Genomic DNA, 26,738 nt, shown 5'->3' with positions numbered 1-26,738 from the left:
AAGCGGGCCCGTTGGGCCCGTCCCCACACCCCCCATTCTCTCCTCCCCTAGCCCCACTCTTACTCTCCAAGTGTGCCCGTTGGGCCCGTCCTCCTGATCTGTGTATGTCAAGTGACCACTATAACCTTCTTTTTTTTTTTTTCCTAATGAGATGTGCAGCACTTTGGTCAACATGGGTTGTTTTTAATTGACTTGACTTGACTTGACTTGACTTGACTTGCAATAACAAAACAATCAGTGCTTTTCTGGAAACTTTTCGAAACAATGTAGCCGTCACAAGCTGAAAACGAAATCCTTTTCTGGAAAGTTTTCGAAACAATGTAGCCGTCACAAGCCACAAGCTGAAAACTAAATCTGCACCGCAGCGCCCCCCTGAAAAAGGGGGGGGCAGCGCTTTAAAACCTCTGTAACTTAAAAAACACGCGACCAAATTAAATGAAAATATCACGGCCGAGTGAGCGCGAGATTGGCGATTGAGGCGGTGCGAAAACCGTCGTGCTACGGTCCGCCGTTTTGCTGCAATCGCTGTTACGTATAAATATACGATATATTCAGGTCAAACCCAAAAATAATATATATATATATTCACAAGATCTGAGTTTTAGTATTATATAGATAGATAGATAGACTAGAACAAGTGTGCCCGTTCAAAGCGGGCCCGTTGGGCCCGTCCCCACACCCCCCATTCTCTCCTCCTCCAGCCCCACTCTTACTCTCCAAGTGTGCCCGTTGGGCCCGTCCTCCTGATTGTGTATGTCAAGTGACCACTATAACCCTCTTTTTTTTTTTTTTTCCTAATCAGATGTGCAGCACTTTGGTCAACATGGGTTGTTTTTAAATGTGCTATACAAATATAATTGACTTGACTTGACTTGACTTGACTTGCAATAACAAAACAATCAGTGCTTTTCTGGAAACTTTTTGAAACAATGTAGCCGTCACAAGCTGAAAACTAAATCCTTTTCTGGAAACTTTTCGAAACAATGTAGCCGTCACAAGCTGAAAACTAAATCTGCACCGCAGCGCCCCCCTGAAAAAGGGGGGGGGGCAGCGCTTTAAAACCTCTGTAACTTAAAAAACAAGCGACCAAATTAAATGAAAATATCACGGCCGAGCGAGCGCGAGATTGGCGATTGAGGCGGTGCGAAAACCGTCGTGCTAGGGTCCACCGTTTTGCTGCAATCGCTGTTACGAATATATCAGGCCAAACCACAAAAATAAATATACACAAGATCTGAGTTTTAGTATTATACTAGAACAAGTGTGCCCGTTCAAAGCGGGCCCATTGGGCCCGTCCCCACACCCCCCATTCTCTCCTCCCCCAGCCCCACTCTTACCCGTTGGGCCCGTCCTCCTGATCTGTGTATGTCAAGTGACCACTATAACTTTCTTCTTTTTTTTTTCCTAATCAGATGTGCAGCACTTTGGTCAACGTGGGTTGTTTTTAAATGTGCTATACAAATATAATTGACTTGACTTGACTTGACTTGCAATAACAAAAAACAGTACTTTAAAACACTGGAAACTTTTCGAAACAATGTTCGAAACAATGTAGCCGTCACAAGCTGAAGACTAAATCTGCACCGCAGCGCCCCCCTGAAAAGGGGGGGGGCAGCGCTTTAAAACCTCTGTAACTTAAAAAATACGTGACCAAAGTAAATGAAAATATCACGGCCGAGCGAGCGCGAGATTGGCGATTGAGGCGGTGCGAAAACCTTCGCGCTACGGTTTGCCTTTTTTCCGCAATCGATGTTACGTACGGTTCAGGTCATTCCCAAAAATATATACATACATAACACAAGATCTGAGTTTTAGTAGTATACTAGAAAAGAGGGCCCTTTGGGCCCGTCCCCACACCCCCCATTCTCTCCTCCCCCAGCCCCACTCTTACTCTCCAAGTGTGCCCGTTGGGCCCGTCCTCCTGATCTGTGTATGTCAAGTGACCACTATAGCCTTCTTTTTTTTTTTTTTTTCCTAATCAGATGTGCAGCACTTTGGTCAACATGGGTTGTTTTTAAATGTGCTATACAAATATAATTGACTTGACTTGACTTGACTTGACTTGCAATAACAAAACAATCACTGCTTTTCTGGAAACTTTTCGAAACAATGTAGCCGTCACAAGCTGAAAACTAAATCCTTTTCTGTCTGTCAAGTGACCACTATAACTGTCTTTTTTTTTTTTTTCCTAATCAGATGTGCAGCACTTTGGTCAACGTGGGTTGTTTTTAAATGTGCTATACAAATAAAACTGACTTGACTTGACTTGACTTGACTTGCAATAACAAAAAAGACTACTTGGAAGCTTTTCGAAACAATGTAGCCGTCACAAGCTGAAAACTAAATCCTTTTCTGGAAACTTTTGGAAACAAATGTAGCCGTCACAAGCCACAAGCTGAAAACTAAATCTGCACCACAGCGCCCCCCTGAAAAATGGGGGGGCAGCGCTTTAAAACCTCTGTAACTTAAAAAACACGCGACCAAATCAAATGAAAATATCACGGCCGAGCGAGCGCGAGATTGGCGATTGAGGCGGTGCAAAAACCGTCGTGCTACGGTCCGCCGTTTTGCTGCAATCGCTGTTACGTATAAATATACGATATATTCAGGTCAAACCCCAAAAAAATATATAAACAAGATCTGAGGTTTAAAAGTATATAGACTAGAACAAGTGTGCCCGTTCAAAGCGGGCCCGTTGGGCCCGTCCCCACACCCCCCATTCTCTCCTCCCCCAGCCCCACTCTTACTCTCCAAGTGTGCCCGTTGGGCCCGTCCTCCTGATCTGTGTATGTCAAGTGACCACTATAACCTTCTTTTTTTTTTTTTTTCCTAATCAGATGTGCAGCACTTTGGTCAACATAGGTTGTTTTTAAATGTGCTATACAAATATAATTGACTTGACTTGACTTGACTTGACTTGCAATAACAAAACAATCAGTGCTTTTCTGGAAACTTTTCGAAACAATGTAGCCGTCACAAGCTGAAAACTAAATCCTTTTCTGGAAACTTTTCGAAACAATGTAGCCGTCACAAGCCACAAGCTGAAAACTAAATCTTCACCGCAGCGCCCCCCTGAAAAAGGGGGGGGGGCAGCGCTTTAAAACCTCTGTAACTTAAAAAACACGCGACCAAATTAAATGAAAATATCACGGCCAAGCGAGCGCGAGATTGGCGATTGACGCGGTGCGAAAACCGTCGCGCTACGGTTGGCCGTTTTGCTGCAATCGCTGTTACGAATATATCAGGCCAAACCACAAAAAAAAATATACACAAGATCTGAGTTTTAGTATTATACTAGGGCCCGTTGGGCCCGTCCCCACACCCCCCATTCTCACTCCCCCAGCCCCACTCTTACTCTCCAAGTGTGCCCGTTGGGCCCGGAAAAGAGGGCCCGTTGGGCCCGTCCCCACACCCCCCATTCTCTCCTCCCCCAGCCCCACTCTTACTCTCCAAGTGTGCCCGTTGGGCCCGTCCTCCTGATCTGTGTATGTCAAGTGACCACTATAGCCTTCATTCTTTTTTTTTTTCCCTAATCAGATGTTTGTTTGTTTTTTCCTAATCAGATGTGCAGTACTTTGGTCAACGTGGGTTGTTTTTAAATGTGCTATACAAATAAAACTGACTTGACTTGACTTGACTTGCAATAACAAAAAAGACTTCTTGGAAGCTTTTCGAAACAATGTAGCCGTCACAAGCTGAAAACTAAATCCTTGCTGAAAACTAAATCCTTTTCTGGAAACTTTTGGAAACAAATGTAGCCCCTTGAAGAAAAGGGTTAGAAATGAAAAATTTAAACTTTAATATCTCTCTAGCTTTAAAAAGGTAGCTTCAATTTGAACGAAAGTACTTACAATAGTTGCCCAGGTTAATGGTGAATACGGCGGTACAAAAATCGTAGCGCTTTGGTGTACCGTCTAGGAGGAGTAGGGTTTGTAAGTAATCTTCCGTACATACACATATACATACATACATACGGAATGTTGGACCGCAGAGTTTTAGTATTATATAGATAGATAGATAGATAGATAGATAGATAGATAGATAGATAGATAGATGGGTTCCAAAGTTTCAAAAAGAAATCATATTTATTTCTCAGATTATAAGTAGCTTTTTCTAATGGGATACAACTACGCATTTCTGCATACCATCTTGCAATTCTTATTTCATTGTGATCTTTGCAAGTGACCGCCACACATTTTTTTGCTATTGCTATTGCTATTTTGAAAAAAAAAATCCTGATATTTATCTAAAATTAATCTTGGTAATATTCCTTTAGTATCTCCCAATAAAAACAACCTTGAATCCAATGGTATGGTCTTATTCATCAATTGTTCCAAAAAGTTTTTTAGATCTTTCCAAAAAGGAGTTAAGACAGCAATCTAATGGCATTCTCTCAGTCCTGCTCTGATGTAACAGCATGGATTAGCGGCATTTAAGAGGTGTCTAGTCAGGCATGTTGATATACCAGGAATGAAGGGATATGGATCATGTGCAGGCAGAGGAGCATAGTTGACCTTGGCATTATGTTCGACCCGCATGGACATTGTGGCGAGAAGGATCTGTTCCTGTGCTGTACTGCTATATGTTCTATGATTATGTCCTTACCTCAAGAATAGGATTTGAACCAATTTAGAGGGGAGATCACTACATTCTGAGCCATGCTGAAATTCAAAGACCCTTCATCATCTGCATTTGTCACTCTGTAACTTAACCTATGTTCCTTTCACAAGGTGACAGGAAATTCAATAATTCTGCAATCAAAGGGATTGACTGTTTGGCTCAACTCTGACCACAATCTCTTCAAGACCTATTCCATGCTGGCAGTGTGGGGTTGGTGAATTTATCCATTAAATCTTTAATGTTTATTCCAATTCCAAAATATAAATATTTTTAATGGATTATAACTCAAATCAACGCTCCCTGCTTTATTTTCCCCAATATTTCTCTCTTTCTCTACTGAAGCTAATGATTCCCATTGGAATGGGGTTTCATTCATTCATGACTGGTTGTCGTTCAATCCAGTAGCCAGGTGTCTGCCAATTTTTGAACATTGACTTTAAAAGCAAAGAGCCTTGCTGAGTATTTCCAGCATCTCTTTTTATTTCTGGACTGTGAGCATCGGTTGGTTACATGAGAAGAGGTCATTGGAATCTTTGTTGATCTGCTGAACATCTCATCGATATTCAAAGCAGCCACTTGAGCTATTTTTTTGCCTCACTCAAGACCCGAGAGATGTGCAAATTCTAACCCAGCCAAGGCCGAGGTTCACCTTTTAAATCTACCTCTCGTTGGTGTTCATTAATTCACTGCAGACAAGTGCACAGAACATCAACTCAGTTCAGTTCTAGCACACTTGACTGTACCAGAGGCATACTGTAGACCATCAACTCATGCACAAAACATCTGAGCTAACACCTCAGCACAATATTGAGTGATTGCTGCACTGTTACTTGTGCTGTCTTTTACATGAATGTCCTCGGATATTAATGATCCCACGGCGTATTTCAAAGAAGCAAAGGAAAGCTCGTCAACATTTATCCAATGTTCAAAGTCACTGAGATAGATCAATGTTCAAAAAAACAAAGCACTGGAGGAACTCAGTGAGTCGGGTAGCATCTGTGGAGGAATGGATTGTGGAGGGAATGAACAGATGATGTTTTGGGTTGGGATGCTTCACACTAATGCCTGGATGGAGTGGATTTGGAGAGGATGTTTCCACTAGTGGGAGATTCAAGGACAAGAGGTCATAGTATGAGAATAAAAGGACATCCCTTTAGGAAGGAGATGAAGAGGAATTTATTTAGTCAGAGGTGGTGAATCTGTGGAATACATTGGCACAGAAGGCTGTGGAGGCTGTCAATGGATATTTTTAAGACGAGATAGATAGATTCTTGATCAGGGGCTGTGGGGAGAAGGCGCAGGAGAATGGGGTTGAGAGGGAAAGATAGATCAGCCATGATTGAATAGCAGAGTAGACTTGATGGGCTGAATGGCCTAAATCTGTTCCTCTCACTTATGAACTTATGAACTTAATGGAGTAGGAAAGAGAAAGTTGGAAAGAAAAAAGGAGGGGCTGGGGCAAAGCCTAGCAAGCGATAGCTGGATACTGGAGAGAGTATGACTGGCAGATGGATGCAATGTGATGAAGGCTAGAAGTGAAAAGGAGGCAGAAGGAAAAAAGAGGAGGACTGAAACGTAAAGTCAGTGTGCAGGATATGGGTGAAAAGGTTCAGAGAGGAATAGAAGAGGAGAGTCAGATATGCAACAAGTGTGCGGAAGAGAGGAAAGGACCAGGGTAACTAGAGTAGTGGGAGATGGTGGGAGAAATGTATGTGCGAGGGACAGTGAAGGGAAAGGGAAAGAAAATTGGAGAATTCAATGTTCATAGGTTGGGTTGTAAACTACCGAAGAGGAATATGAGGTGCTGTTCTTCCAGTTTCCAGTGTAGCCTCTCTCTGGCAATGGAGTAGGCCAAGATCAGAAAGGTCGGTATGAAATGGGAAGGTAAGTTGAATAGGTTAGGAACCGACTGATCCAGCAGACCTTGCCAGGTGGAGTGCAGGTGTTCAGCAAAGCAGTCGCATAATCTACACTTCATTTCGCCAATGTAGAGGAGGCCACATTGGGAGCACTAAATGCAGTTGGTGAGGTTCGAAGAGATGCAAGTGAACCTCTGTCTAATGATCAGAGCCCAAGCTTGTCCCCAACACTGCCTTTCTTTTTCTAGCTTTCTCCCACCTCCCCAACTCCATCAGTCTGACACCTTGAAGATGATTCATGCAGCCTGCAATGCATGCTATCTAAAAATGTATTACAGCACCACATCATGACTCCTCAATAATCAAGGAACTGTAAATTAAAGATGGCCATGGACCTCACATAATTATACAAGGAGTGATAAAAGTTCTGCTGCGCTGCATCGCAACATGGCATAGTAATGTCAAAGGGAATTCAGATATGTTTCATTTAAAATGCCGGCTAATTAAGCTACTGTATTAAGCAATGCATTTTCTGTGCATTTTCTGCAATATTTCAAAGGTTGCTGAAGGAAATCCACAAGTGAATTAATTGCAGGTATAAATCACAGTGACAGTGGAATGCAGTGATGCCATTCACCAATGAGTAACAGAAACAAATATGATCAAATTTCAAAACTCAAATAGCAGATTCAGGACTGTGGCAAATATTTCAACTTTCTGCAATCCCAACCTTGGCAGTGATCTTGTGTTAGTCAATCATTTTTCATTGAATTAAACATATGTATTCAGGAACTCTCTGAACACATTCCCATTTCTTGTTTAGAGACTACTGAAAATAGCCAAGCTACAAGAACAACAGAAGCTACAAAGTAAGTCTGAGGGTAGATATTCTGTGGTGAGTGTGTCACTTTCTGACCTCATAAAGCAATCTTAATCTCCATCACTTACGAGACATATCACAAGTTTGATAGAATACTTAGTGCAGCGCCACTGAAGAAGTACACCAAAATGGACAAAATGGCTTGCTTGGTTGGCACCCACCTTAAATGTGGTTCATGCTGGCTGCAGTAAGGGCCATCTAAATGTGTACCACAGCAACACATCATGGCTTCTTCTCTTGAGTATCTCCCAAACTCTACCACCTCAAAAGAGTAAAGGGCATTGTTGGGGACATCACCACCTTTATGTTCTCCTCCAAACCATACATTATACTTACTTGGAAATAAAACACTATTCCTTAGTTGTCAGTGGGGTTCAATACTGATACACTTCACCCAATAACATGGTCTTGCCAACAACACCCACAATGCCAAGATTCATTTGTTAATAAACAAGCTTGTATAATGAGCGACCTGGCCATTGGCATGGTTTTACAGTGCCAGCTGAACATGAAACTTCCACCAATATATCGATAATTTTTTTGAAAAAGGATCATTTGTAAAGTGATTTGCAGAACAGCCCAAATCTTTAAGACTTATTATTTATTCATGTATCAAAAATTGTTTCAATATTATTTCATTAGAATTAAATATTAAAAATTAATAATTTTACAAAGAAATGTGTTGGTTTGATCCAGAGGAAAAAGTATGTTAGAAGAAGTGTAGAAAGGATTTACATTCCTGTTGCACCTTTCGTAACCTCAGTGGATTTGGTGTATTGTGATTTTCAGAAGGATTTTGGCAAGTTCTTTACACAGAGTGGTGGGTGCATCTATATTGATTCAAATTGATTCCAGACTCAGAGAATGGGCTCCTTCTGCAGTGGCAACTTGACAGACAACGTTTGGGATTCAATGGAACAGAACCCTGTGGCATATACAGAACTGGCACCTGAATAATTCCTAGCAGGCAAAAGCCAAGTAGGGTACTAGGCTTCCAGTCTGGCTCACAGTTGAAATGCATTTTCTAGCCTCAATTTGTTAGGTATAATGTTAATAGAATGCAAAAAAAAACAAAGATACCAATGGTTTAGATGTAGCAATTATTTCTAATGTTAAAAGTAATCACAAAGAATGAGAAGTACCTGAAATCATCATGCCACTAAAAGTTTGGTTTGATGAATTATTCCAATGCATGCTTTAGCTGAAAGTTAATCCTTCCCAATCAATCTGAAGAATGATCCCAACCCAAAGCATTGCCTGTCCATACCCTTCACCGATGCTGCCTGACCTAATGAGTTGTTTTCTGCTCAAGATTCCAACATCCTCTGTCTCCATTGTAACTAAAACAGAAGTTTTGTTATCATTTTGATTCTGGGTATTACTCCCTCTATTCTAATTACGAGTTATTTGGGTAGAGTAGTATTTTGTAACAAAATATTCAGACTCAGCAGTTTGATTTTCGTAAATTCTAAAGAGAATAAGTTTGAACGTGTTTGGAAAATACATTTGAAGATATATTGTTATTCTGATCCCACAGGTATATTGTTAACCCATTTAAATATCCTATAAAAAGAACATTAGATTGATATCAATGGAGGAAAAATACTGAATGTTATAATCAGATGGCACACAGCATTTGGAAATTAATAACTAGGCAGTGACAACAAAGATTTATGAAAGGGAGAAAATGTTTGACAAATCTAGATGTTTTTAAGTTTCTCACTGGGATGTATTCCTGGGAATCTGGGAACCTATATTCCTGAGAGCTCATGGAATTAGTGCTAAAGCGTGTATCGCCAACAATATCCCCATTGCCGTGCCTTGCTTCGCCAGTAAGCAAGTGCTAGATACCTAGCATGAACCCCTGCTCTCTCCATTGCTGCGCACTGCTGTGTGAATGTGAATCCAGCACGAATCGACCCACAGCTTGCTGTATAGATCTTTCTGGATGAGCAGGGCAGCTGGGAGTGAGAGGTATGATCACTCAGTGCCTTGTTAAGGGGTTCAGGAATACACGTTGCTGACTAATGATGAACTAAATGATCTCTCCTTCACAGTAATAATCCTAGTTCTGAAGGTTATTATCATCCTATTGATTGTACTTGGAACATTGAACAGTACAACACAGGAACAGGTCCTTCAGCCCACAATGTCTGTGCGGAACATGATCTCACGTTAAACTAATCTCATCTGCCTGCACGTGATTCATATCCCAACATTCCCTGCATATCCATGTGCCCATCTAAAAGCTCCTGAAACACCATTATCATATCTGCCTCCACCACCTTCCCCGGCAGCCCGTTCCAGGCACCCACCACTCTGTGTAAAAGCTACCCCCATACCTCCTTTAAACTTTGCCCCTCTCACCTTAAAGTTATACCCTCTAGTCATTGATGTTTCCATCCTGGGGAAAAGGTTCTAACTGTCCTATCTATGCCTCTCATAACTTTATATACTTTTATCAGATCTTTCCACACTTCATTTCACACTTTTTATTAATGTATGAACCAAATTGGTACTGAGAAAAGGAAAGACTTGGATTTCTATTATGTCTCTCATGATATTCCAAGGCTAATAAACAAATATTTTGAAGTATAATATTTGTTGAAATTTGAGAATCTCAGCAGCAAATCAGCACACGGAGTAGAATTTGACAGAGACTAGCTGTTCCCTTTGTGGTGTTGAATTTAAAAAGATATGAGTCTCTCAGAATAATTCTGTTTAAAATATTTTCTTTCAATGGAAGAAAATGTAATTTATAGCTGATGATTTCAACACAGCTGTTCTCTCACTAGGCAGTCTCATGAGCCAGAGGGAAAATACTATTTGTGGGTTTTCCTAGCAACGTTCTTCTCAGAGATTGAAAGCTGTTAGCACATTGTACTCCAATGTGAGGAGGCATTTTAGCTGTAATGGTAATTTTCTGTGAATGGGATCATAGTCTGGAACTGGAAAGGGTGGTGTCTGCTTTAGAATAATTTGTGTGTCGTTAAAAGGCTGCTTAATTTGGGTGAGCCCTATTTACAAGTTCACATTCTAGGAGTAGAATTAGGCCATTCGGCCCATCAAGTCTGCCATTCAATCATGGCTGTTCTCTACCACCTAATACCATTTTCCTGCCTTCCCATAACCCTTGACACCCCGTTATAATCAAGAATTTGTCTATCTCTGCCTTAAAAATATCCACTGACTTGGCCTCCACAGTCCTCTGTGGCAATGAGTTCTACAGATTAACTACCCTACTCACTCCTTTCTAAAAGAGCACCCTTTAATCCTGAGGCTATGACCTCTGGTCTGAGACTCTCCCACCAGTGGAAACATCCTTTCCACATCCACTCTATCTATGCCTTTCATTATTCTGTAAGTTCCAATGAGGTTCCCCCTCAACCTTCTAAACTCCAGCAAGTGGAGGCCCAGTACTGTCAAACGCTCATCATATGCTAACCCAATCGCTCCTGGAATCATTCTTGTAAACCTCCTCTGAAGCCTCTCCTGAGCGAGCACATCCTTCCTCAGATATGGGGCCCACATTTGCTCACAGTACTCCAAATGCGGCCTGTTCAGCGCCTTATAGAGCCTCAGCATTACATTTAGTTCAGTTTAGAGATACAGCATTGAAACAGGCCCTTTGTCCAACCAAGTCCACACCAAATATCGATCACCCATTCACACTAGTTCGATGTTATCCACTCCCTACACATTAGGGACAATTTTCTAGCAGCCAATTAACTTACAAACGCACACATCTAGAGAATGTGGAAAGAAACTGGAGCATCCAGAAACGCCAATGCAGTCAGGGAAAACATGCAAACTCCACACAGAGAGCACCCAAAGATAGGATCCAATCCGGATCTCTGGCACTGTGAGGCAGCAGCTCCACCAGCTGTGCCACTGTGCAGTCAGCATATTGAAATCTGTTGACACCCAAGCACAGCAGGGAGGCTCATTCCCTTGACTTGAGTTATTTAATAAATATCAAGGAGACATAAAACACAGAGTACTTCACGTGCAAAGGAGCATGTGTTATCATGAAGGTCAGTAATCTGGTGGTGAATAAGTTGTTTTTCTCTCACTTAACTCCAAATAGATTTTTTTTAATGTTCTACTTTACTGCCATTAGATTCTTATAACTGGAGTAGAAAACTGAGACAAGTTATCAGCCATTATCTTTTAACCAGAGTCTTAACACCAACCATCTTCAGCTGCTTCATCAATGATCTTCCTTCAATCAGGGTAAGAAGTAGGTTGTCCGCTGATGATTGCACCATGTTTAATTGCATTTGCAACTCCTCGGCAGTTGAACCAGTCCATACATGGATAGACCTAGAGAAAATCCAACTGAAGTGGCAAGTAAAGTTCACACTGCAGAAATGGCATGCATTAAATATCTCCAACAAGAGAGAGTCTTATCCTTAACATTCTGCAGCATCAACAAGTCCCCACAGTCAAAGTCCTGTGAGGATTTGGAATGCTGTAAGAGTTGCCAAGTCGATTAACTGCAGCCCATCTTATAGATGATCATAAACTCGAGTGAACCATTGACATATATATCAACACTACAAGACCTGGTCAGATGCTTGGTGTTCTGACTCACCTCCTGACACAACTCAGCCTTTCCACCATCAGGAATGCAACAGAATTCTCTCCACTTGCTGCACAGGTGGAGCTCCAACTCTCAAGTAGTTCAATACCATCCAAGCTTGATTGATATAACTCCAATCACCCTAAGTAATAATTCCCTCCACTACTGCATACAGCGACTACAGTGTGTACCATCGGGAAGAGACGACTTTCCCAAACATTTGACATATTGACCAAGTGCAGGAGAACACCACCATCGTACAGAATCCAATCGGATGATGTATTAATATATATTACAAAGCCAGAAATTAGCATTCCGAATTTATTAAATCTCATAACTCAATTTGGTTCATTTTCAGGTTATAGAATTAACTGGTATAAAAGTGAAATTATGCCAATAATGGAGCATAATCCGGCCATACTTCAACAATTTCCTTTTAAAATTGCCTATGAAAAGTTTAAATATCTTGGAATTTACGTGACTAGGAAATATACTTCTTTATTTAAATCAAATTTTCCTCCTTTACTTGCTAAATTACACAGAAATATCCAATTTTGGAAAACACTTCCTATATCATTAGTTGGTCGTAGTAATGCTATAAAGATGATCTTTCTTCCACAGCTACTATACTTATTTCAAGCAATTCCGATCTATCTTCCAAAAAAGTTTTTTTTTAAAATTGATTCAATTGTTACTAATTTTATTTGGGACTACAAGACTCATAGAATAAATAAAAGACACTTATGTAAGTCTAAAATTAATGGAGGAATTGCTTTACCTAACTTTTTATTTTATTATTGGGCGGTTAATATTAAAAATATAACCTGCTGGTTGGATGATTCTGATCAACAACCGGATTGGTTAAAGATGGAGAAAGAGGATTGTTTACCATTCGATATTGGTGCGATCCTCTTAGCTCCAATAAATTTAAATAAAAAAACATATGGAGGTAATCCCATTATACATAGTGTTATCCGTACCTGGAAACAATTAAAGCTTACGTTAAAATTGAGTAAATTATCTGTTTTCCTTCCTATTGCGAATAATCCTTCTTTTAAACCGTCTGTCTTAGATAGAGGCTTTGCTCAATGGAAAAGTTATGGAATCAAAAGGGTGGGAGATCTTTATCATAAGGGAACTTTTCTTTCGTTTCAGGAGTTACAGCAGAAGTACGGATTACATATTAATAATTATTTTAGATATTTACAATTTAGAGATTATGTAAAATCACACATGCAAGAATATAAGTTTAGAGGTCCAGAAACACTTGATGTATGCCTGAATCGACATTATAACTCAAATAAATTAATATCTTTTATTTACAATACTCTCCTTGACATTGACATTCCGTCATCAGAATCTTATAGACGAGCATGGGAGGACGAATTGAATCAATTTATAATGCAAGATATATGGGATGAAAGTTTACAACATATACATCAATGTTCATTGAATACTAGACATTCCTTAATACAATTTAAAATAATACATAGATTACATTATTCGAAGACGAAATTAAATAGGATTTTTCCTAGTATCTCTCCTATGTGTGATAAATGTCAATTTCAAGAAGCTAATTTAACTCATATTTTCGTAACTTGTATAAAAATGCAAAACTTCTGGTTGGAGATTTTTAAAATAGTTTCTAAAGTTATTAATAAAAAATTAGATATGGACCCAAAATTAATTATATTAGGATTATCAGAACATACTACAAATTTTACAGTAAGTCAGGTACATTTTCTTGATTACAGTCTAATAACTGCGAAAAAACTAATACTTAAATTTTGGAAAAAACCAATAACCCCCACAATTAAAATGTGGACTATGGAAATGACAGAGACCCTGCATTTGGAAAAAATAAGGTTTGCCTTAATCGACAAACCTGTGTTGTTTTTAAAAATATGGTCTCCATTTATTGAATTTTTAGAAAAGTAAATGGGTTTGGCACAGGACTAAAATTAAAAAAAAATTAAATAAAAAGTTGAAACTTGAGTTGGGGGTTGGATGTACAGCTGTGGTTTTTGTCTCCCGGATCTACTCCCGTTAATTTTTATTGTTAGATCCTTTTTTTTTTTTAAACCCTCTTACTCTCTCTCCCCAAGTTTATAGTTTTATATTTTTATTTTTACTTTCTCTCTTCAAAAATTTAAAAATTGAAGCTATGTAAGAACTTTGTAACAAATGTGTTTTTTCTTATTTCGATCTGTACATATGCTTTTCAAAAATAAAAAATAAAATTTTAAAAAAAGAATCCAATCTTGGAAAGGTGTCACAATTCCTTCATCATCACTGGATCTAAATACCAGAAATCCCCCTCCACCCTCCCCTCTGCAATTGCGTGGGATCCTTTTAACAAAAGGTCTTCAGTGGTTCAAGAAGGCAGCTTGCTCTACCACCTTCCAAAGGGTAACTAGGGATAGGCAATATATGTTACTTTTGCCAATGAAGCCCAGATACTGAAAATTGAATAAATTAAATATTAATGGAGTTGTATATATTGAGTAACAAAAATCAAATCTAATATAAATGTCCCATGTATTCCTTTTGGGGAAAACCCTTGGCTTCCATCAGCACAAAGCGAAACTGACAATTTCAACAGCAATAGTGGAAAAGCGCAGGGTTATTCATTCGAGAATTTGTTCTTCATTTCAATTGATTCCTTTACTTTGATCCAAAGGATGTCTGGAGACAGATCCCATCAGGTGGGCTGCCCAAAGTGGGAGGAAGTTTGAACAGGTCGGCATATATTGGTGGTCAAATGCACAATGCATGTTATTGATTCATTGCGGGGTCACTAACTGATAACTAATGCTGTTGGTGAAGAGGACCTGTGCCATAAGCAGTTCTTCTAACGCTGAGTGCCTATCAGTAATGTATTTGTAAAATTAATAATAGCAAATATAATTATATACAAATATAATTAGGAAAAACTTAACCTGGTTCTGAAATTGGCTAAGTTGTTAGATTCTAAACCTAAATTGTTGGATTATATCCTTTTGCCTTTTTTTCAAAATAGATTCACTGTTTTGTATCTGGATCCGTTTCTACAGCCTATAATACTATAAGTAACTATTTACTGGGGTGCTGACTTATTAAAAAAGTTTAAGTGATGGAAGGCAAACTTGGACATGACATCTCTTATGAAGATATGACTTTAAAACCAATACTTCATCTGGATTGCAAGCTACCTCAACATACTGTACCTCTCTACTCATTTGAAATAGAACATGGAATCACACGAACAGGCCCTTCGGCCCATAATGTCTGTGAAGAACATGTTGCCAAGTCAAAGTAATCTCATCTACCTATTCATAATCGGTATATCTTCCATTCCCTGCATATCCATGTGCCTCTCTAAAAGGCTCTTAAAAGCCATTATTGTATCTGCCTCCACCAGCATCCCTGGCAGTTCCAGGGACCCACTACTCTGTGTAAAAAAACTTGCCCCTCTCATCTCCTTCAAACACTAGCCCTCTCACCTTAAAGCTATGCCCTCTAGTATTTGGCATTTCTATTCAAGGCCAAGGTCATTGCTTTGATCTGATTTACTAAATCAAATGTTCTGTTTATTTTACAGCATCCCGACTTTTACCATTAATTTACAATTTGCTTTATATAATTCAGTATATTTTTCCATGTCAACTAAAAATGAATGCCCTTGTCTGTAACATACAAAGGCTCCGCTATTCCCTATAATCTGATACACTGGTGTATGGTGAGTGACTGAGTGAAATTCCATTTTTATTACACAGTACGCCTGGTTATTTACCAGTGATTTGGGATTACTTTCTGGAATTCTCTCTTCTGTTTTTCTCCAAAACCCTCAAACTTTGTCTCATGTAATGTCAATGCTATTTTTCAATTCCGTTTCTAAAAATGGGAAAATTATAAATTTCAGAAGGGTGCTAATTAGCTCTGTCTCTGTTATTACTAGTGTTTAGAGTAGGATCCAAAGATTTAAGATAAGCCATTTCCAGCCATTTTCAAATTTCACGGGCCAATGCATCGCTTTCTAACAAAATCTCTGGTTTCTTTGATTTTTTTACATCAAAGAAATGTTCAAAATGCTCAAATATTCAGAGCAATATCCAAACCCACATCCCAGGATAATAGGCCTGTTGGCACTCACACACCCTGCAGCTGCACTGGAACCAAAGTACAAACAAATCTAATGCAACAGTCCACCCTTCTTTATTAACAAGGCCCAATATATTCTGCTCAAGTAATGAAAATTGATACCACGCGAAATGGTGACTATGGATGCTGAATGATTTTCAAATTGCTCTTGAGCTGCCTTATTCATCAGTCTAGAATGCAAAGTATGGACTTCCATTAGATTCCCTTATCAGCAGAGTTCCATGTTGGTTCAGAACCAACCTGTGCAGTAAGTATCACAAAATGCTGGAGTACCTCAGCAGGTCAGGCAACATCTCAGAAGAAAAGGAATGGGTGACGTTTCAGACTGAAGAAGGGTCTCGACCCGAAACGTTACCCATTCCTTCTCTCCTGAGATGCTGCCTGACCTGCTGAGTTACTCCAGCGTTTTGTGATACCTTCGATTTGTACCAGCATCTGCAGTTATTTTCCGACACAACCTGTGCAGTAAAGTAGTTGCAGCTCTGGTTGAGATTCCCCAACCAAAATTGGACAGGTAATCGGAGGTCCATTTTAAGGAATCCCAAGAAATTGCAACTGCTAGAATCCTGAGCAAAACACAAAACGCTGGCTGGGTGAACTCACAGGTCAGGCTTGAGGATGTAAGTTCACTTTGATCTGGTTTGAGAACACTGCGGTACAATTGAAAGCATCGCAAATTAAAACAAAGTCAAGTGCAAAAGCCTGAAGTCCCACACCACCCGTTTCACGAACAGCCACTTTGCTACAACCATCAGTTCCTGAACCGATCCACACAACCCTAATTCCACCTCGGCAATGGAAGCACCTTGTTTATCTAATTGTGTTTTGCACTAATGTTTTGATTTTGCGATATTTTTCTTTTCGCTGTCTTGTGGAATTTATGCATAATTATGTATGATGTCTGAGCCGATATGCGAGTAGGTTCGAGAACACAATGATTGTAGGAAAAGTAGCTGCTGCAAGCAAGATTTTCACTGTACTGAAGCTCGTCGTACTTATAAATGTGACAATAAATTCGACTTGACTTGACTTTAACAATTGGATTGAAAAATCACCTGAGGTCTTGGGTCTTCTAAAATTGCAATGTAGGCGTTCTTATGTGGTGTTCTGGACTCGCAAGAGTTCTTTTTGTGCACGTTAGTGAATTGCCGAATTTCTAAATCGTTCTTCCGTAATGTTCAAATTTAACAAGCAGATTCAATAGAATCTTTCAAAGGGGTATTAGATGTTTAGATGGGTTCAAAAGTCTTGTCGGGAACGTGGGGCGAAGCCACTGGATTGGAACTAATTGGTGAACTCTTTCAACGAGTTGACACCTACACAATGTGCTGTGATCATCCTTTTAACGTACGTTGATCTTTCTATTTTACTTAAGAATTTTGTTGTAATCTCATTCTTCTGAGTATGTAACTCAGATATGTTGCTCCGTGTCGCCTTAAATAGGGCCGCCGTTGGCTATAATAAAGCTGCAAATCTGTCTTTTTATTTTGTTTCTATTCATTTGATAAGGATATAAGTATATAAGCAGGTAGAGCGCACGATATTTTATTATTTAAAAAAAAATTAAGGAGCATTAAATAAAGATTAGAACATGCCCATACAACGAAGAGAAAAGCTTAATAATATATTCATTTTATAAACTTTCAAATTATTATGTTTTGAAATATTTCTGTGAAGGAATTAGAGACTTTAACTTCAAGATTTATGTGATAAAACTTATTGTGCGCGGAAATTCTAAAGCTCCGGCACCATAAAGGCACGGTAAACACGTTGGAGATGCTGCCTTACAGCGCCAGAGACCCGGGTTCGATCAAAACTACGGCTGTTTGTCTGTACGGAGTTTGTACGTTCTCCCCGTGACCTGCGTGGGGTTTCCCCGGAAGCTCCGGTTTCCTCCCACACTCCAACGAAGTGCAGGTTTGTAGGTTAATTGGCTCGGTATAATTGTAAATTGTCCCGAGTGTGTGTGGGATAGTGTTAATTTGCGGGGATCGCAGGTCGGTGCGGACGCTGCATTTCGAAACTATACTAAACTCCGAGCAACTGTGTCAAGCAACCTCAATAAGCGCAGGTGATCCCATTAATTGCCACTGAATGACCAAATTCTTCACCAGTGGTGACAATGCCCTCATAATTGTGAAGGGATATATAGATTGGATTTAGAGTCATAGCGTCATAGCCCATTCGGCCCATTTTGCCCATGCTGACCAAGCAGTCCCATCTACGCTTGTTCCACCTGTCCATGTTTGGCCCATCTCCCTCTAAATATTTCCTGTCAATGTACCTGTCAAAATATCTGTTAAATGTTGTTATATGGTATCTGCCTCAACTACCTCCTCTGGCAACTCATTCAATATACCCATTACCCTATGTGTTAAAAATAATTACAGAAAAAGCAAAGTTCTGCAAATTCTAAATGTTTGGAACAAAATCAGAAAGTGTTAGTGGCGCATAGCGGGCCACTCGACAAAGAGCGACGTAGGAACTGGCCCTTCCGCCCAAAATGCTTATGCGGAGCACGATATTGAGTTAAAGTAATCCCTTCTGCCCTCACGTGATCCATATCCCTCCATTCCCTCCATAATCCATGTGCCTATGTAAAAGCCTCTTTAAACGTCACTATCCTATCTGCCTCCACCACCAGCCCTGGCAGCGGGGTTCCCGGCAACCACTGATCTTTGTGTAAATAACATATATAAAAATATCGAAGAGCTCCTGGCTTTAACTTTGTGAAACGTTAGAGCTAACTTGCCCCAAAACACATCGACAGAGGACAGAAAGTTGCTGCGTGATTGGCCAGTGTGTTTCCAGCTGGTTCCTTCTTTTGCTCCGGGTTCCCTCCACTTGCTTGTTTAGTTGTGATAAGACGTATCATCGTATCATCGTTTTTATTTTATGACACAACCTCCCTAAACCAAATGAAAGTGAATGGTATGTTTGTATTGCGTCTGTGTCGCAACTTCAGCTCTTTTGTTTTTCCAGTTGGTTTTGCACTTGGTAGTGATGCCCAGTTTGCTGGAGAAAACGATTGCTCTGGGAGGTGCAGATCCTTGGTGTGGTACAAAGTGCAACTCCCCGTTTCGGACCATGCTAAACGCCCCACCCTTCACCCGCCCCACCCCCACCCTAAACCCCAACAACCTTTCCTCGGACCTCCCGGCAATTTTAATACTTACAGTTCACTGAAATGTTTGGACAGAACTGCCTGCACACTCTAAACATTTGGAAGATTTTATTGCTATGAAAAGCTCTTCTGATGTGTGTCTGTGGCAGAACTGTGTCTCAGACGGAGCGTGGAAGGGTCTGCCTGGTTGGAACCCCCCAAAAACGAGCCGAGGTAGTAAAGGAGGTATAAACTGGTCTGGCAGTGGATAATAAATGGGTGGTCTCTGAAAGCCAGTTGGGAAAATACTGGAGACAATTTAAGCACTCGTCCCAAACACGTGAAGAAGGCAAGTCTTTTCAGGAATTACTGGATGTACTTATAAAAAAATCTTTTTGGAGCACTTCACTTTTAATTACATAAAATGATACAGATAATACCACTGCACCATCAGCTGTCCGCCCACTATTAGATAGGAGATCGCATTATCATCACAGACGTTAACATGATGCGATCTGCATTTTAAACTATTGTGATGTTGAATTTTAAATAACCACCTCCCTTCTCCCCGGTTATACTTTCAAACAATAGAAAACGCCGACTGAATAGTGGCGACAGTAGAAAGAGATCGGCACATAATAAACTGCAGACGCTGGAATCCTGACCAAAACACAAAGTTCTAGAGTAACTGGAAATAGATAATTATATTAAACTATATTATATTAAATTGTTTGCCCTTATTTCGCTCAGGCTTTCTGAAGGAAAGGCGAGTGAGAAACACAGTTTGTAAGACCCCTTTATCCGCAAAGTACTGGCTCCAGAAGATTACCAGCCATGGCCGCTCTAACTGAAGAAGCAGCGTTCAGGGGGATGTGAAGAATCTAGAGTCGTGCATCCGGAGCACACAGAAGCCCCGTGGAAGCGAAACAGAGCATCACCTCACAGAATACCACGTCTGGGAACAGTCTGGGGAAAAAATGTTCTGAATACTAGAAACAAAGAACTGCAGATGCTAATTTATACCAAATATAGATACAAAGTACTGGAGTAATCCCAGCACTTTGTGTCTATATTTGTTCCGACTAGTTTGAAGATCAGCGCAAAGGCCACAAATTAATATCAGACACTTTGGAGCGCAAATATTACAAAGAACACTAATTAAAACGTAACTGCGTTGGTTAAAATTATCCCTTGCTGGAAATATGTTCCCGAAAACGTATGTAAATTTTAAATGTGTAAAATGGATCCTTAGAAATATCTGATAAGGAAGAATATAAAAATAAGCGAGACTGCTAATTCGGCATATGATAGGTGACCCGAATGGTCCGCATCGTGTAGTTTCAAGAAGTTCTCAAAGTTACCCAGCACTGTTTCAAAAAGCGTTGGCCCATCAATTGTTCGAAATCTAACTTGTCCGAATAACTTGGTGTGGGAATAGAACGCTGCCGATGGGATCGGAGGGAGCGACTGGGGACATTGGTTTAGTTAAGATCGAGTGGGAATTAATTAGTCATGCCGATATGCCAAGGTGTAACAATGGCGAGCTGCAATGATGGGTTCCAGTTATTTTACTTAATATCAATTGCAAATGAGCAACGCAAACGACACACAAAGTGTATCAGCGACGACACAAAGCCAAGCAGGAGAGCGGATGTTGAGGAGGATGGAAATATGACATAAATTGATAGGCGACCTTGTGTACAAATGTTACATCGCGGGAATATGCTGAATCCCCCAATTCGGTATAAAGAAGGGAAAATTAGAATAGTTAAAAAATAGTTAGTGCTGCCTTCAGAGGCATTTGTCTGCCCTTGTGCACAAACCATAGGAGGTTAAGGCGCAGGTAAAGCAAGGCACCCGACCGGTAATTGGATCGCTAATCATCAATGTGTCAGGTATGCAACAGACCTGCTGCAATTGTACAATATTTTGGTTTAGACGGACACGGTCTGAAGCATTTCTTGGCCCTCTTCGCTGACGGAAGTACCCCAAATGTGTGCAATGAACGTTGACTAAACTGTTGCCTCCATGGAAAGGACTGCTCTGTGGACGATGATACTCGTTTGAGTTTCGAAGAATAGATGATCTCTCATTGAAATGTATAAACTTCAGAGAGCGTTATTTGGTGGGTGACGAGGGTCTCTGGCTGGAGATTGAAGAAGCTGGCCCATACGCTGCTAGAGAGGTAGGGACGCAAAGAGATTCACGTAAAGTGTTGCGGATCTTTGAGATTGGCAATGGGGATGACAAAGTGGCGTTGACTTGAAGATTCGGCTAACAACATCATCGGTTGCGGGAATGTGGGAACTACATCGGTCTGATACAGTTTCCTAAGTACGGAATGTTCAATTCTTTGAACAAGTTCAGCCATTTAATGAGATCGTAGCCGATTTCATGTAAACATTTTGGTTGCACATCCTTTACTTTTTTTGCCAAACGAAAACGTATCAACATTACAATTAAACGTTGATGTATAATAACTCGCTGAACAGGATGTCCCAGACACCTGAAATATTTTCTGCCATGAACTTCTTGTGGCTGTAACTCCACGCGTTCATGTTTCGATTAAGCGAGAAATTGTTCCTGATGTATGATGTGCAATCTCACAACCATGAAAATAAAACAACCTGTAATATATATTTTGGTACGTCGTTGTTTTGAAGACTTATTTTGACACATAACGTCCTCTAATGTCAAGGCCGCACACAAATCCTCCCATGAAATCAGCCGCCGATTTCCCAAACAATCGGGTCAGTAGCCGAAATTCAACATCCTTCGGGAAATCCAACCAAACTCGGGCCAGAGTAATCACCGATCACTCGGTATCTGTGGCGAACTATATAAAACTTTAAAGATAGACACAAAATGTTGGAGTAACTCAGCGAGACAGGCAGCATCTCTCGATAGAAGATGCTTCCTGTCCCGCTGAATTACTCCAGCATTTTGTGTCTTTTTCGGTGTAAACCAGCATCTATAGTTCCTTCCTACACAGAAACAAACATTAGCCCCCATTAGATAGAACTTTCTACTATGTGCAATATTAAAAATTTGTTTGCAACTTGCAGGAGTTTGCAGTCTCGTCACTGGCTGGTTCTGTTCACGATCTTTAGCTTATAAATTAATAATCGATTATAAATTACCTTGAATTAAGTATATTTCTGAGACTATTACGTCACGCAAAGGCCTCCTTGTTCATTTCTCATCTCCTGCTCCCTCACTTTATCAGCTTGTCAGTTTTAGCTTCTGTATAATGTGACCTATTTGTACCTGGATTCCCTCATCGGAATATAATATGACCATTTGCTGTAAAACATTGCAATCACCTTTTCTGGTGCTTGTTTCTTTCCTCTTCTGCACCGATTATCGCCTTTTATTTCGCCTTAATACTACCCACGTGTTCAAGCCGAGACACTTAAGGGTCACAAAACCTGCGCCCAGAGTTTTCAGCAACCTCTAACACATTGAGTGAAGCTCAACACCATTGGATATTTCACGAGAATGGGAGACGAAACGCAATTTGTGCGAGGCGCTGCAATAATTCACAAGAGAGCATTCAATGGGAAGAAGTTGCTAACTTCAAGAATAAACCGAGAATTGAAAGAGACAACCCAAACCTTCAGGTACACATACACACAAAAAATAGACCCAAGGTTTGATATATAGATATGTGGGTAAGCCGGAAAGAAACTGGAATCGAAAATCTCACGCCCCTCAAGATTCGGTTAGGTCTTTTTTTTTTTGGCGTTAAAACTCTGATTTTATAATCAACTGTTCATTAAAATATTTTGACCTTCTTATCACTGACAAGTGGCACAACCATTCACAGACAGGGACCTCTCTCCCACTTATCGGTATGTAGATGGTGAGAAGTTTTGGTTCTTAGAACCTCGTAAGCGAAAAAAGATTTCTAACAGAAAAAAAACATGTGTAAATTAGAAGAAGGCTTAACTTAAGTTAAAATTGTCAGAGGTAACTAAATGTATTTTGGGTTGATTTCATTTTGGAGCTTTAATACACGGGAAAACAAATTTGACAGAAACGTAACAAAACAAGTAACGCACGCATCTCTCTCTCTCTCTCTTTCACACACTGATCTTCAGAGCGAATTGTATTTCCTGCTTGTTTTGAAAGCGAAAGATTAATTTAAAATTTGTTATATTTTTGTGTTTTATTTTAGATTTATACATTAGGCCCGGTACCTGTAGTTGTAGCGGTTTCTCCTCACATCCTGCCCTCTCCATTGTTTCATTAATGGCAAAAAAAATGTTCCTTGTGGTTTATTTTCGCACATCGATCACATTATCCCCACGTCCCATCAGATGGTTTTATGTTGAGTCCATTGACCAATTTGCCAATCGAATAGGGAGCGATGGAACTGGACATATCTCCACTTTTAAAAAAAATCTATTTCACTTATTTTTTTGTCTGTTCCTCTTTGAATGGCTCTATAATTGTAATGTTCCCCAGAAATAACGGTCTCGTTAAATTCTTCATGGCAATGGTCTGTCTCCGATTGTTTGTTGTAATCCTGTTTTGAACAATGGAATATGGTTAGAAAAATAATTGCTTTTAAAGTTGATATCGTCCGGAACATCCATGGTTATTCGTCTTTATATTTGGCCGTGGGGGTGGGAGGGGGGGGGGGGGTGTTGACATGTTGTTGGGGGAGAAATCTTGGCGGAGTAAATTTCAAACATCCGCAACAGCGTGGATGTAATTACTCCGCACAGCTAAACATTCCGCTTTATTATCTACCACTTCTATTCGGAGGGTAACATTTTGTTGAATAACCAAATTTAACGATATCACTATGGGTCTATCTTACCCACATATCTAAAAGTTGAGGTGTCTATTCCTCGACGGGATCCCAGAGTAAGGATTTGCAACCCCCTTATATGCCCGCCCTGGATTCTCGCTCTGTCTGGGTTGCACATTGCTTTGGTAAGGTACCAATATACACAACTCAATGTGTCAAATGTATGGGGCTAGGAGTCAGCAATAATTTAAACTCGCAACCTTCAAATAACAACTTGGGAATGTGCCTGATGGCGCAGGACAGTGATTTATATCTCAAAGAATAAATGTCCAGATTCAAGTGAGGAGATGTTGATCTCTTGGATTCGTTGTAAAGCACTTGCTGTTTTAGAACAACAGGCATTAAATAGAAGAAAAACACCTTTTTGTTTGTTATCTGCAGACTCCCCGTGTTGCTTCTGCACACTCAGATAGACATTTACAAAATGTTTCACAATAATTAAGTTTACTACTGGTCGTCAGGATGTGGTATATGTTTCCAGATGGAGTCACCGATTCAAAACCTTCAAATCCTGCTCTATCTACCTTGACACATGGCGTGCATGCAGGAAGTCTTCTCGGAGCATGTTAGACTGAAACACCCCAACAATATTAAGCAAGTACATAAACAATGCATTTTAAAATATACTCTTGCGCCGAGTTAAATAGATTCTTTGCAGAAACGTCCGGTGCCAGTTTTAGCGAATGCGGCTCAGCATTTTCTCTTAGGTTTTTCCAATTTTTCTAGTTGTCCTTATGGACCTCACCGTTGCATTCATAACTCACTAGATATATACATTTCGGTCTCTATGTGATTGTGCGGGCACAATCTGCAATAGAAAGTATCAGGCACCAAGCAATTTATATCCATTACCAGGTGTGGATTCAAAGTCGAAGCTATCGAAGTTTTTAACTGTAACATTACATTTCACAACAACGTTAGGTAATGGTTAGTGGCAGAGAGTATTCAGATTAATGTTTGGAACCAAAGAAATGGGACAGAACTAGTGTTCCGTGGTTTGCCGAAATATATAATGAAGATATTCTTGGTTTTCGACAATTAAAATTCACAAAGCGGAAAGTAACATACCCTGAACAAATTAAATCAGGAAATCGGGAGGTGAGTATTGATACAATAATTGCCATTTGCCAATTTAATACAGATTAATAAATAGTGTAGAGCGATCAAGGTGGGTTACCAATATACTCGACTAAAACGAACAGAAGTCCGAATTATTTGAGTAGATTAGATAAATTCTGACTGAGATTTTCTGTAATCTGTCAAAATCATTTATATTCACTGGTCAGTGAAAATAGACATTGCTGGAAAACGTGCAAATCATCCAACGTTCAATTTGGAACTTCGACGTTCTGGTTTAAATAGGAAAGTTGAACCAAAGGTTGAAAGGACGGCAGACAAGAGGAGACAAGTTTTCTTGTAAAACACTTCCACTCCTAGGCCGATGTGACCAGACAAGCAAGAATGAGATTAAAATAAAATATACAGAAAGGTTATAGTCCACAGAAGGGTCACGCAGTGACAGACAACATACTGGTCCGCCAGGTCTAGCTGAAACTGTCTCCTCTAAGGTGTTGTACAATTAGGAATTAAACTATGCAAACCTTCAAACTCAAGGGCCTCCTTCTTTGGACAGAAGTGTTTCAATGCGAAAACTCACTTTCTGCATTCAACATCTGACAGAACGAGGGAGTGGAGAGAGAGAGAGAGAGAGAGAGAGAGAGAGAGAGAGAGAGAGAGAGAGAGAGAGAGAGAGAGAGAGAGAGAGAGAGAGAGAGAGAGAGAGAGAGAGAGAGAGAGAGAGAGAGAGAGAGAGAGAGAGAGAGAGAGAGAGAGAGAGAGAGAGAGAATGGACCTCTTCAATTACTATGCATCAGCCAGGTTATAGATTCTAACGGATCTATATTTCAAATTTTATAATACTCCTTTTGCATTGCATTTCGATTAAACAACCGTCACGGATGATCACTTACAACAAACTGAACCCCGTCTTCTATCCGAATCGATCAGCGGTTCGCCATTCGAAGTTTTGCAAAATGCAGCAAATCCAAATTATTTTAAGGGGGCCCCCAGTAGTTCCACTGGTGAAAGTACGACCATGGACCAAAGTCTCGGAATGTGCGGCCTCGGGCGAGCCCAGTAAAAGATATCCCAGGTCTTGCAAACAAGATGATTTCTGCAGAAATCCCCACGATCGAGAGCGTTCCACTCCCCAACTGCTCCTGGGATAATTAGGGGGGAGGGGGCGGGGGGGTCTGATGTATGTCTTTATATTATCAATGTAGATAAAGCGAAGTTGAAGATTATCAGATGATTCTCACGGTGAACCTGCTGGATGCTGCAGAATCTCTCCGTTGCTCTGGTGCTCGATAATGTTCTGAGTACAGGGCCTACTTGCCTTAGCGCTGACGTCGATCTGTCAATCAGAACCCGCCTCCGTGCACACATACAGTCGACTCCAGCACTGTTTTGCATTCAAGTCTCATTGTGACAGACTACGTTAAAAAAAATCCTTCAGCGAAGTTCAACAATAATAAACGGCCCCAGACATCGATCATCAAGTCAGCTCCTTAACCCGCAAGCTCCTACAAGAGGACCCAATAGCATTCTGAGCAGCCGACCCGTCCCTTTTCACTTCAAAGCAAACCACGATCCGAAAAAAAAGCACCATGTGTCCATCTACCTCATTCCAGAGAATATTCTGAAGCCCGTCCATAACTTTCGAAGAGTGCCAGTTACTC

The 26,738-nt window shown here is 40.3% G+C and overlaps 1 protein-coding gene across 3 annotated transcripts in view; it reads right to left on the bottom strand.

The window, feature by feature from the left end:
- tbx4 (T-box transcription factor 4) overlaps window positions 1-26,059 on the bottom strand; it is a 94,568-nt gene extending 68,509 nt beyond the window's left edge. For all 3 annotated transcript variants that reach the window (XM_078422125.1, XM_078422126.1, XM_078422124.1), the window contains exon 1: window positions 25,971-26,059. The gene's annotated coding sequence lies outside the window, so the exon portion shown is untranslated. The remainder of the gene's footprint in view (window positions 1-25,970) is intronic.
- Window positions 26,060-26,738: the final 679 nt, after the last annotated feature.

This window comes from Rhinoraja longicauda, chromosome 26, assembly GCF_053455715.1.
Source record: "Rhinoraja longicauda isolate Sanriku21f chromosome 26, sRhiLon1.1, whole genome shotgun sequence".
In the NCBI taxonomy this organism is placed as follows: Eukaryota; Metazoa; Chordata; class Chondrichthyes; order Rajiformes; family Arhynchobatidae; genus Rhinoraja; species Rhinoraja longicauda.
Note: the sequence above shows the minus strand (reverse complement) of the source record. Positions and strands in the feature narration are given on the sequence as shown.